Source organism: Dinoponera quadriceps, unplaced genomic scaffold (genome assembly GCF_001313825.1).
Source record: "Dinoponera quadriceps isolate SergipeBrazil2010 unplaced genomic scaffold, ASM131382v1 scaffold707, whole genome shotgun sequence".
Classification (NCBI taxonomy): Eukaryota; Metazoa; Arthropoda; class Insecta; order Hymenoptera; family Formicidae; genus Dinoponera; species Dinoponera quadriceps.
The window spans coordinates 366,202-377,597 of record NW_014555450.1 but is presented as its reverse complement, the minus strand read 5'-3'; positions in this window follow the sequence as shown (position 1 = coordinate 377,597).

Genomic DNA, 11,396 nt, shown 5'->3' with positions numbered 1-11,396 from the left:
CGGCAGGGATCGATCCGACGGGGGCTCCGGTGTCGCAGGACCCACGGACGATCGGCTTCGCGAATGAAAGTGGCAATTAACAGCAGAGACGGAGGAATGTACCAATCCCGTGTCATTCCGGCCGGTTCGTTGCACCCTCAGCCGGTTATGACACCCCGCGTCTCTGTCCTTTTGGATCTCGCGCGATCTTCTACCAAATATTGCCCGCGGCTTCCCTTTTCTTTTTTCGGCGCGTACAGCTCGCGCCTATGCAGTTGTTCTCGGAAGAGTATCAGGGTTGGCGTTTAGGAACCGAACGTGTCGGAATGTGGCCTTTCGGAGCAGAAGGATGTGTGCCGGTCGAGCACGCGAGCTATGTATGTCGGAAACGGCGTCGGGTTTGTTGTTCCTCGAGGTTGATCGCGCGCCGGCGAAGATCCAGGGAATTGCAAGCGAATTGCGTAGCTAATGGGTTACTTGCGGCGTGACAGCCTCGCGAGGTAGCGCTCGTGACATTGACAATTGACGCGTGCATTGTAAGAGATCGAGTGAATTGGGAAGATTATATTGATCGTAATGAAACAGATATCGGACTGAGAGAGTTTGTCAAGGAATATTAGTGTGAATCGCGCGAATGCCAAAGCAATTTTATATTTTCAGTTCGGTATTGTCAGCAAGCATTGTTCAAATGATGATGTGAAAACGGAATTACTTTTTATCGTGTAACACGTCGTTGCCGATAATTAGCAGTAGAAGGTAAATATATTTTTTAATAAGTGCAGATTGTGCAATAAAATTCATCGATCTCGAGATATTCACCGATAGTAAACAGGAAAGTTGAGGGTAAAAAGTTCACATGTAGTTATCATCTGAGCTGAGTTATCTTAGTGATGTTGATACGCTAGATACTATTAGATAATTATGTTAATAATTACTTTAACAATATTTTGATACAGCAATTTGTTGGTCACTTTGTTTACCAGGTGCCTTTGTAGAACATTAAAGAAACACTTTATTGAAATGCATATTAGGAAAATAACAATTTCCTCGGATTCCTTTCCCCACCGGATCACTTATTAAGCGACGACGTGCATTTCAGGCAATTTAGCCAAGACTCGAACCCTAGTCTAGTCGAGAATCAAACCCGTTTGGCGAAACGAATCTTTTTCGCCGCACCGCTAAATGGCGCTGGATGGTCTATTGGTTGTATTTTAGAGTTTCGCGGGTCAGATCTTATTTCAAAGTGTAATTCGAAAATGTCCGCTACGAGCCGCCACCAGTTCCATCGGCAAATTGAGGCCGTATGATGACTCAACGCGAGACACAGGCGGACTTTTATTTTCAAACAATATGACACGTATGACTGCGCGGATCGGGCGGATTTTTGCTTTCCGACAGCAACAAAATCAACAGCAATTCGCACGAGCTTTTTATTGTTACGTAGTGCAGCTCGACAGCTGCATCGAACGAGTCCATTTATTTAATTTTATCCGTCATTTTCTCCTTCGCCGAAACGTCCCTTAAACAAGCGTGCAGTTTGCGAGATCTCACGAGAATAAATTAAATCGCGCAACCTTCAACAAAGAAACGTTACAAACACGATAACGAGCATTTAATAATGGCGAGGTAAATATTTAATGCACAGTGAGTAGGATTCTGCAACCGCCCACGCAACGATAATTCCCTCCTCATTGTATTTTTCTCCGCCCGGATGAGAATCAGTTACTGACCGAGTAATTTCATGCATACTTGGCCAGAGTTTCTACCCGTTACGTAGAAATGCAATTTTAATTCTCCGTGCGCCGTATATCGCAATGCGGACAATCCCACCGAAGTTCGCTCGCTTATAGAAATGGGTGTGCCGATATACGTGAGGTCAATCGCAAGCGCATCCTGATTGTCGATGAAGGAGCGATGTTTTCCCGCTGTTCTCCCGCGAAGGAAAACATTTTACTCCATTATTAAAGGGCTCACAATTTAATCCCTCGACGTTCTCTCCTATCTATTCACGCCTCGGTGAACTACCGACGTCCGTAAGAAACTCCCGTTATTTTTTCCTTTTTCTATCACTCCGCTGCGATGGGAAAACTTATATTGTATGAAACATGAGGAAAGTTACAAGAGCTGCGCACATTTCAGCGACGCTAACGTTGAGCTGAAAATCAATGTTATATGAGGCATACATGGCAGCTCATACATTCCAACCCGCTTTTACTCTATCGAGAAGGAAGAAGAAAGAAGATGAAGAAGAAGAAGGGGATGGTATGCAACTGTAGAACGCGACACACACGCGCTCTCGTAACTTCTGTCAGCGAAAGAAAGATGCAGGACTACTAAGACAGCAAGAGACCATCCGTGACGCGCGATTCGCAGCTGTCAAGCTTTCACAAATTAGCAACGAGTTAGAAAAGCAGGCCGGCTAATTCTACGTATGAAAGTAATATACTCGAATGATTCCATTTTCACCGGATCGAGAGAGTTGCGCGTTGTTCTCCGAATAATTACGTCGACATCTTGGAATTAAATATGAAGCCAGAAATCAAATGAAATATATATAAATTGGAAAAATATAAAACGATATAAATAGGTAAAATATAAAAACGGAACGCATTAAAATCATCTTATCGAATCCATAAAAAAAAAGAAATATATTCGTCTTTTCGAAATATATATACTTACTTAAATGATATCAAATATCATTTTGTTCGGATAAAAATGTTTCACCAGAGTAAACCGCATATTGTTCGATAGAGAAAAACGATATTATTTGGAGGAAATAAGTAAGAACATGTTTTCATAAAAAAAAAATATGTATCTCATTTTATATTAAATATTGTTTCACTAAAAGAAGTTCCTCAATGCTTTTTTTTTTTCTTAATATAATATTACTTCATTTAAATAATTTATTTTGCTTGTGACAACTATCGTAATGTTTCAATGAAAATACAGAAGAAATGTGTTATTTGACATAAATGTATTTATTGTCGGAGAAAACTGAACAATCCTATTTGAACCAAACATTCGTTTGTTCCATTCCACGAAGCAAATTTGTTTCAATCAATGATATTTCATTAAATCCGGACAAATTTTTTCCCCTGTGTGCACAATGAGGTACGTTTAAACGTTGATCCGTTTTTGCGTGATTTCAAACTTGTCGCGACAATAATTGCATTTGATTGAAACACATCAAACGGTGCTCGTTCTGAAGCGTAAAAAAAATGCAAGACACGCGATTTATCGTAACAACGGTAGAAAAATAGTAAGGCATCGGTACATCTTGTGTTTACTGAGTGCGGAGAATATTCTCGTGCGTGCGCATTACCAGCAAGATTCAGTTATACGCGCTGACCAATTTCTCGGTTACGTTACATTCATTAATAAAGCAAGAGGGGCACGTGAGATTACGCTCACTAAATAATCTTATCTTGTTCAGTGGCGAAATAAAGGGAAGTAGACTGAACGATGCATACACCAATCAAGATATTAATCGGCGTAGTCGGCGTGTGTGTTCGTGACCGTTGCATTTATATTATGTTAAACTATTCTACGAGAAGTTGTTCATAATTCGACAGTTATACTCCTTCGATGGGTTTCACTGTAACTTGCTGAAGATGACCAAAACCAATGATCGAAACGAGTATCGAGGTATCTCCTTCCACCTGATTTGTATTTTTAACCAAACATTTGCGACTGTTGACATCCGCAATTCGGCTCGATTTTCTTACGTATTGTCTTCGATTTTATCAACGAGATCGACAGTGTTTTATTCGAATTTAACAATTGCAGCTGTATGAAAGAAGTAAACAATCGTTAGGACGTCACTCAGAAGATCTCACTTTTCTCCTACAATAATTATCGTAATCGGGATTTTGTAACATCGCATCGCTCGTCACGTTAGCCTGCGGTGCGAGGCGAAGAAGCCTTTCTCGAAGAAACGAACTGAAGAAACGAAAAGCTGCGAGGCCCAATTAGGGATTCAGGTTTTCACAATGTCGCGGGAAAGGCAGCAACGCTAATGACATTTCGGTGCGAGCGAAATTCCCATGCTGACGAGGATGCATTCGAAGTGTCCCGTTAACTGCACATGTGCGCGCGCGCGACTCAGCGCGTTCATTAAACAGTTTGCTTAATTACTCAGCTGTAGATGGAAATGAAATTTTAGCAGTGTTATTTGCACGGGCGCTGAAATAAATCGTATACGATTCCACCGTGCGCGAAGAGCGCTGCTCTTCGAGAGATCTGTTAATTAAGAAGCGTCACTTAAGAAATGGCGAAAGCGTGTACGCTGGGCTTCAAGATGCTTTGAACACTTTTCCTCGATGCAGTTCGGAACGCAAACAATGGCCCGATGAGAGAACTCGTTTTCGAAAGATAAGTTCTATGGATCATCGGCTGCGTTCTGAAATGCGCCAAGAAAGAAGCGTTCGAACCATTTTGAAATTCAATGTACGTGTATGGAGAGAAATGCCGTTGAATGAAGAAAATTGCTAACAGCGTCGTCGAAGTAAATCTTCTCGATTAAACGGCACATATAATTAAAACTAATATGTCATATATTGTTTCGATGAATTAAAATATTCGTTTCAATGATACCGATATCGAATCGAGAAGATTGATTTAGCTAATTACGCGTGCTGTGGAAAATTCGACTGATTCCTTTTTCCGCCGAGAATTACAAGGGAATGCGATAATTACAGCGATAATGATGGCGGTAATATCATCATCGAGTGTGCCTTCGAATAAGGAGAAATTGTCGATCGTTACGCGCGGTTCGTCGTTATCTGGTTTTCCCCAACGATTGCGTATGTAAACGAAATGATCAGCTGCGAAACGCGCATCGTGGACGACGGCACAGGACGCGGCAGCACAAGTGCGCACACGGCATTCCGTAATAACAGCAATCGTAAAAATCTCTGCGACGAGAAAAATGGCTCGGCTGACAAGCGTAGGATTAAAACTGTATACGATAATGATGACTTGCGATACACGTTGCAATTTCATCCCGTGTCTGCTGTTACTTCCATCTATATTGTGACTTCGCCGGGCCGATTTTCCACGGCTGTTTGTGCGTCGAAGTTCACCGGGGTCGCGCGTCTGTTGGCAAACTTTCAACGACACGCCGGACAAGACATCCATGGTGTAAGAACGATCGGATTTTATCATATCACAGCTCTCTAACGCAGCGTGTTAAGTGAATCCAAACTAAGGAAAAACGCGGAAGAAACCGGCGATCGCGTTTAGCGCCAGACGCGTTAATTTAGCGTGAACTTAAATACGACGTAACAAGCGGCTGTGTTGTCTTCCGCAGCCTTTGCCGAGGCTACCATCCGCAGATGCGTTCCCTGCGAATTTCGACTTGGATCTTCCATATGGAAATATAACATTTCATTGCCGCGAAAAATCAATACATCCGACTTTTAATACTATTGCGTTGTAATTAATTCTGAACGATACTTTCGCACTTGCATCCGTCGTTTGGGCTCTCGCTTGCCTGTTTACTCGTTTTTCGATTGCAAATATCTAACGAGCGTCTTTGCTTTGATTTAAATCAATCTAACTCTGAGCCCGATCGAGATCTCTCCGAGCGAGGCGGATCCCGAAATTTCGTGGCTCCGTTCGCGGCTCGCCGCCTCCTTGCTCTAGATCTGCCGAAAAATTTCACCTGCGTTAATTTTCACGAAACCGATGGAACGTGGACTGGAGTGGTGCCGAAGGTGGGCAACAGTACCGACCGCACAGGTAGACACGCTTCGCTGCGGAAACGGCCGGGAGAAAGAGAGAAGGACTCACGGTAGTGGGGAAAACCCGGCTCTATGGAGAGCACGAATGGTGGTGGAGGGAACCGGGTATGGTGGATGTCAGCCACGAAGACGTGACCGTACATACACGACGGTGCACACCATGGTGTGTAGGCTATGGCATAGTTAAAGTGGGAGAAACCCGCGTATGACCGTCCTCAGCCGCGAGCCAGTCCCGTGTGAACGACCGTGAAGTGAACCTCGGATGGTGCACACCTGAGGACCTTGAGGCTGCGGGATGACCAGCGATGGCGACACTGGCCGAGGAAAGTAAACGATCGTCGGTGCACTCTCCTGCGATCGGCTGATTCTGATGGGGCGAAGAGAGAAAGAGAGAGAGAGAGAGAGAGCACCGTTCCTCGTCGGGTTTTTTCACGAGGAGAAATTCGTCGGTCCAGATTTCACGTGGAACCTCGTTCGGCAATGTGCGTTACGTCTCGCGAATGTTTGCGGTGTGAATCGAGCGCGGTGAAACTGCACCGAGGTGTTTCGTGAATGTGAGCCTGCGGAGGACTTCTGCCGCCGCTTGGACGATAATTAGCTCGACAACTGGTTCACGTTTGCTTCACCGGTGACGATATTCCCAAGGTGCACCACGATCAGCCGTCGCGCGTTCCAGAGTGACGGTCGATTTGTGAATCAATTATCTGTTGATTACGTGTCCGCTTCTCAATGCTAAAGAGACGCTCCATGCTTGGTCTGAAAGGACTCGCTTGACTTTTTACTCCGCCGTTCGGCCGTTGATTTCTTAAGGTAACGTTAACACTTATCGGGAACTCGATCAGGTGCCTCAGAGTGTTGCCGAGGATCATTTCTCGTTGAAGTTTTGGAAACTCGTCTAGCTACAAATTTCATCACAAATTTTCCCGACACTCGCCCCGATAAGGTGCTTCACCATTTTCTTCGAGGACCGGGAGAAAATCGCGCGAAAATACTTCCGATAACCAATAAGAGTGAAGCCTTGCAGTTTCAAGCGAGGTCGCAGGATAAAACGACGAGCCAGTGACAGGCAGGCGAAACCAGCCCGGTGTAAAACGAGCTTAAGGCTGCCCGGTTATTAAGCTGAAGTCCGGTGCGGCGCTTTGGCCGAAAACCTGACGTGTATACCGGACCGATTCGCCGCCAAGTAGGTCAACCAGTGTGTGCGAGAGTGCGAGACTGAGTAGAAGAGAAAAAAGGAACGAGAGGAAGGATAAACAGGAGGAGGAGGAGGGGGGAGGGGGAAGGAAAGAATGGCGCGCCGCAGGCAGCGTCCGTGAAGAGTCGGCTCTCCTGGTGCCCGGCGGCTCGCTGTAAGCTCGCGCGATCCAACATGGCGAACATCGGTAGTCACTACGGCTCATCTCGAATTGAACGATCCGCCGAGTCCTGAAGGGAGAGTCTTCGCGGTACATCGCGCCCTTAAAGTTCGCGCTTTTCGTCTTGCGAAAAACTAAGCGGGGGATTGCGGCTCATGGCGGGTCCGACAGAGTCGAAGGTCCTTGTGACCTTGACGATCCTTGCGCTGTTGTTCGGTAAGTTCGAGGAGACGTTGGGATAGGGTAGTGAGTGTGCGGGGGTGGGGATGGCGCGATTAGATGGGATATGATAGCTCTCTTTCTTTCTTTCTTTCTCTCTCTCTTTCTCTCTGTGTTAAACGTGTTCTAACGCTCTGTGTAATGGATTTCGAAATAAATTGAGATTCATGCGAGCTTAATTGCCGAACTATACGTATCTCATTTCTGTTTCCCCGTTAATTGCGGCTCTGTTAATGGCCGCACGAGCGAACAAGCGTGTATGGGCTACTAGTATACCAATGTGATCTATAATTATGATTTGTCCCATTGTGAAGATAATTATAAATAAACTTATGTGGTTAAACGTAACACACACACACACATATATATATATATATATTAATGAACAATTAATAAATAATTTTATTTATTTATTAATAAACAATTAAAACCACTCTTGATTATAGAAACCTTCGTCCACTCTCGCAGACGCGTTGCAAAAAAATTGCTGAGCTTGATTGGGGCTAAGTCACACACGTGATGTAAAAATATATCAAATCGGCCCGTTTTCATGTTTCCAATTGTTAAAAAGTCAATGGATGCGACGTACTCGGAGACATCAATGATCGCGCAGCATGACATCTCGACGGTGACATTAACACCAAGCGCGGGATACCGCCCCGTGATGCGCTGGCGTCGCTGTGTTACGTTCGCGCGCTACCGATCGTTGTAACTTACAGAAAAAAAAACTCGAGCACGTTGAACCTGTTCGATAGCTGTTCCCGAAGCAGCCACGTGTCGGCGAGCGCGGAACCGGTATTTTGACCTCCACCGAAAATTCTTCGGAGATACAAGAATTCCGCGCCAACGCCTCGTCAAATTGACGCGCGCTTGTTGAGCAATTCGGCAGCGCCCGAAGATCCTTACGAGAGCGTTTCTGCAGGAAACTAACTCAAGGAGAAATTAAACCAGTTTCCAGCCAGTAACTGGCCAGTAATTCTCTAATTAACTTCAGCTTCTGGTCGGTCTTATTGGCCAAAAACTGACAAATTTGCGAGACTTTTGCTTCGGCAATAACTGGATAGTGAAACTAGCCAGATTCTAATTAGTTCCTTCTAATAAGATGTTGAGCATTTCATTTGTTTGCCATTTCACTTGTTTATTATTTCGCCTAGTTTCTGGCGAAAGGAAATAACCAAGAAACATCAGCCAGAATTTTATGAGTTTTTGCTGGATAGAAACTGCCCGGTATTAACTTACTATTTTTTTTTTTTGGAATAATTTATGACAAGTAACTGGCCAAGAAATAATAGTCAGCATTTTTTTTACAGTTTCTGAACATTTACTGTCTAATTGATTCAAGCCGGTGAAAACTGTTTACTTTCTGTCTAGTGACTAATTTTTCCATAACTCCATAATTTTTCCTTTCTACTCGGGGGGACTGTAAATTGTCAGTTTCTCGTGTTGTTTAATCACTTCCACTTCTTCATATCGTCCGAAGGAATTCTTACGTCATTCTCTCCCGCGCTTCCAAAGGTCACTGACACGGTAGCGCGTTTCAACGGAAAATCCGAATGTTATTCTCTCCGCTGCTTACCACTCGATTCATTTATCACGAATTCGTTGTTAAATAACACTGCAAGCGCGCCGAAAGTCTACACGCGAACAGATTGCGTTACAGTAATTATACAATAAATGTACCGTGCCCGTTGGCACGCTAATGCCCATTATTTTGAGGAGAAGTGAAAAATTCACGTGAGCGCGACGCGATGTATGAGTAGAGGCACATCCGGCTCCGCGGGGAGTGTGTGTGTGTGTGTATGTGTGCGTTAGAGTGCTACCTGAAAAGATAAGCGCTTTAGTATGCATGCCGTTTGCAGTCGTGGCGCATGGCTTTAATTTTAATGCGAATCGTAAAATCCGGCTCGCAAATATGGTTCAGGGGATAAACGTGCAGTTTGCGAGATACACTCTAATAATACGGTCAACGATAATTGCAAAGTGGTGATCCGCGCCGAAGTATCTCGAATAATCAGATGTAACGAAACGCGTTGGCTTGCTATGCTACGCGTAAATAATGGTGTCAAAATGAAGATGGCGAAACTTGAAAATAAAACGCTTTAGAACGAGAGTTAGTGGAAGCGTTGAAGTCAAGATTTGCGAAAATACAGGCTCGTAAGAAGAATCCTGGAGGAAAAACTAGTGAAAATGCAAAAATACTTAAAGGTTTAGGCTAGGGTTAATTTTTCCCGCCTGAGAATTTAAAATAAATCGATTAAACGCATCTGGTTAAGTGAAATTCACGCCGGGAGGATAAAAGTATCGTTAAGGAGAGATACGGTGTGTACTAAGTTACAAAAGCGTATCCGGCTAACGTCGCGCCGGAGAAAGCTGCCGGCATGACGCGCGCTTACGTCCGAGCACGTCACCCGGAGATTTCCGTCAGCCTAAAAAGTCGGGGCGACGTTTACGAAACGCGATTATTGTCAATACAGCTTTTAAAGCCCGCATCTTCTCAAACTGTAAGGATCGAACGAGTAGCTCGCACACTAATCGCGGCCTATTTTCGACTCCTGCCGACACCCGCTTGCCGAACGAACAATGCAGGCTCACGTAACATCGTATATAACGATGGCACAATATAATGCTGCATAGACAATATGGTACACAAACATATAGCATATTTAGATTCAGTTGTCTCAAGTACTTATATAGCATATTTAGATTCAGTTGTCTCAAGTACTTCGCAACGACATTTTGCAAAAGAGACAACTGTCGTTCCACGTTAGTTATTAATTATTAATATTACGTTTTCCTTCGTTGGAGCGGCGATTTTCGCGTTCCGATCGATCTACGCGCGCTATATTGAATTTCCCTCTGTTGGCCGCAAGTTTATTTAATCTGCCAAGTGAAGCAAACACTTCGTCTTCCAAAAATCCTCAGTCACCGACCCCGTTGAAGGTCCATGCAAATTTCACGCGTTTAATTCCCCACGTTCCGAATCCGCCTGTGGCCGCGAAGCGCTCGAAATTATACGATCGTTATTACGTTCTACGGCTTTCTATTCTTACCAACGTCCACCACGCAACAATATCGTCAAAACAGCGAATAGAAGCTAACGAGGTAAACATCTTGTACCTTTTTGTACTCGAGTATGAAGCGTACGGCTGAGAAAGTGTCATTACTCGTCGCGCTCGACGCAGCCATAAGTGATTTCTTTTCAGCGGAAGAGACATCGATTGGCGTCAGTCGCGCAGCTTTCGCAAGTTTTACCGTTTCTGCCGGCTCGCTCGGGCTTCTCCCGTTTACGCAAGAAAAGATATTTGCATGAAGCCACTATAACGTCATCGTTGAGGCGCGCGGCCAGGAGCAACGACATCGCCGAGCGTATCCGGTGTAGAGTTTCATCACTCCCTGACTTTCGCCTAACCGCACTAACCGTGAAAGTGTCACCAAATTGCTGTTTATATATATATATATAGTAAGATAAAAAAGCTGCGAGACTAGTTCCACTTCCGACCGGGGACAGAGGACAGCCCTATTTCGCGGAGTGCTGCCAGCTGCGAATTTTCGAAAGCGAACATCGAATTTGCATCTTCGGGAAGAGCCGATGCATGTCGCGCACGTGACCAAAATTGCGGGGGTCGCGTGCGCTCCCTCGCGTCGCGTCACGATCCACTAGTCGTTACCGAACAATTTATGCTCTCGTCCGACTCTCTACTGTCACTTTCACGCTGCGCGCATCTCCGTCCGTGCAACGTTTCCCGTTTGACCGCAAAGACCACATAGTCAAATTGCGGGGACGCGAGGAATTGCGTTTTTGCCAGCGAAAAGAATAAATATTGGGCTCGAAAGGGGTACCGTTAAGTCTGCCGTTACCTCCTCGAGAGACGGAACATAGCTCGGTCTACACGTCCAGGGATAATCCTTATCGGGTTTCTTTCGAGTTCTTACGCGTTCTCTCGCTGTAAGGAGAGAAAGAGAGAGAGATGTAGTGTTGAAGGGAGCTTATCGACGAGCGAAGGCTGTGCGAAGTGGCATCGCCTATTTACCGTGTCAACTTTGTACGGACGAAAATACAGTCTAAGATGGCCGCCTCGATATCCAATCAAAGTTTAGAGAA